Genomic DNA, 2,458 nt, shown 5'->3' on the forward strand with positions numbered 1-2,458 from the left:
CATGGCTCTATTCACTGAGCCAAACTGGCTAGGGCTGTTCATCTTTTCAAATCATTTTCCTGTTGGGTTTTTTATTTTACACGTTCTGTGTTTCCTATAAGGCCTTAAGAAATCTCTCCACACCAAGATGATAAATCTTTGTCTATTTTTAAAAAATATTTTTTTTGTGTATGTTACTTTTACACCTTTACTTTGGCTAGCATTTATAATTGTATATGGTGTGAGGTAGGGATCTAACTTTGTTTCCAAATGGCTGGTCATTTGTCCCAACACCATTTATTAAATAGTTAGACTTGATTTAAAATTTTATTTTATTTATTTTAATTATTATTTTTTAAAAATTCTCACCCTAGTATATTTTTCCATTAATTTTTTTTAAGATAGAGTAGAAGAAAGAGGGAAGGACAGAAAGAAATATTGATGTGAGAAAAACACATTGATTAATTGCCTTCTGCACATGCTCTGACCAGGGCCCAGGTCTTGGAGGAGCCTGCAACCAAGATATGTGCCCTTGACCAAAATCGAACCCGGGACCCTTTAGTCTGCAGGCCGACGCTCTACCCACTGAGTCAAACTGGCTAGGGAAGACCTGGTTTTAAATTTTAGCTCTACCACTTATTAGCTGGATGATCTCAGGCAACTGGTTAGCATTTGACATAATTGACCACTTCCTTCTCGAAATACTCTCTTCCCTTAGCTGCTGTGTCATAAGACTGTCTTGATTTTCCTTCTGCTTCTCTGGCTGGTCTTTTGTTCTCCCTTTCACTCATTCTTCTCTGTTTGTTATACTTTTCCTGCCAGGTGATCTTATCCAGGCAATGGCTTCAGTCACCACTGAAATGCAGATAGCTTCCAGATTTTTATGTCCAGCCTAGAACTTTCAACTGAATATCCTGTGTGTTCACTGGTGTACTTGACATCTCCACTTGGAAGTCCCAGAGGGACTTCAAATGCAAGATTCCCCAAATGGCTCATGAATTTTTCTTCCAAAATGAATCCTCTTTCAGGAGTCCCTAAGAAAATTATAAGATCACCTTCTAGTTACAAAAGCCATACATCTGAGCACCATCCTTGACCAACCTCTATTCTCTTCCCTCTTGTTTCTTGAACCCAAAACAATGGCCAGTATGTAGCAGGTGCTCAATAAATACCAAATGATTAAATGAATATTCATTTCACCTCTAAGTCATGTTGCTGTTGCCTCCTAAATCTTTTACGAATTAGACCTCTATTGTCTGTTTCCACTATCTTTACCCTGGTCTTGTCACCATCTCCTAGAACCTGGAGTTTGCTCCCCCCTGCTCAGTGACCTCCCAGCATGCATGCACCCTGACCCCCGTGAGGCCAAAGCTAAGATCTGATCACGTATTTCCTGAAAGTCACCTTCAGAAATGAGTCACATTTAAAAAAAATATATTTTATTGATTTTTTACAGAGGGGAAGGGAGAAGGATAGAGAGTTAGAAACATCGATGAGAGAGAAACATCAATCAGCTGCCTCCTGTACATCCCCCACTGGGGATGTGCCCGCAACCCAGGTACATGCCCTTGACCGGAATCAAACCTGGGACCTCTCAGTCCGCAGGCCGACGCTCTATCCACTGAGCCAAACGGGTCAGGGCATGAGTCACATTTTTCTGTGGCGTCTCATGACTCTCAGGAAGGGTCCCGAGCTCCTCACCATGGCTGCCTTCACCCGCCTCACCTCACTCACTCCCTCTTCCTGAGTCCCCCTGCCACCTGCCCTTCTGGCTGCCCTTGAAAATGCTTTGACTGCCTGCCCCTGAGGGGACTTTTGTACACACAGTGCACAGTTTCAAACAGAGGAAGCTTGTGAAATCCAGGAACTTTGCATCTTAGCCTTAAGGTTACAAAACACTCAGTCTTTTGTAAAGACTTGCACGTCAGGTTCCTCATGATAATAAGACTGTAATGATTAGCCAGGGATGGCGGTGAAGTCTTCCCTTGTTAGAATTTTATCTAGTCTGCATCTTATCAGCCTAAAATTGTGACACGCACTTGTGAGCGTTTACTGAACCGTTAGTCATTGGGCAATTGTTCTATTGTCTTTAATCTTGGGATTTTCTAGTAGGAAATTAAATTATATTTACTCTTTGCATGCTTCAGGAAGTTAACATTTTAAATATTTAACGTATCTACTGCCTTTATTTGGTCGTGTTATAGTTAATTCAGCCAGTATAAAAACTCACCAGGTTCTCTTGCAGTTAGCAAACAACATGTGTTTTCTTTGTTGTATCGACAATAATAGGAATAAGATTAAATGGTGATTATGGCAAGGGCAAGTGTAAAACACAATGCAGAATTTTAATTTTTTCCCTTGACGTTCCCAAGCCTGGAATGCTCATCCTGCTTACTTTCCTTTCCCCGGCCTAATTGTCACTGACTATTCTTCCGTGTCACCTCTGAGGAGGTGACAATTCCCCTTATTTGCTTTCCCT

The 2,458-nt window shown here is 41.3% G+C and overlaps 1 pseudogene; it reads right to left on the reverse strand.

Moving 5' to 3' along the window:
- LOC102772680 overlaps positions 1-1,069 on the reverse strand; it is a 2,369-nt pseudogene extending 1,300 nt beyond the window's left edge.
- Between the last annotated feature and the right edge of the window lie 1,389 nt (positions 1,070-2,458).

Source organism: Myotis davidii, unplaced genomic scaffold (assembly GCF_000327345.1).
Source record: "Myotis davidii unplaced genomic scaffold, ASM32734v1 scaffold741, whole genome shotgun sequence".
NCBI lineage: Eukaryota > Metazoa > Chordata > Mammalia > Chiroptera > Vespertilionidae > Myotis > Myotis davidii.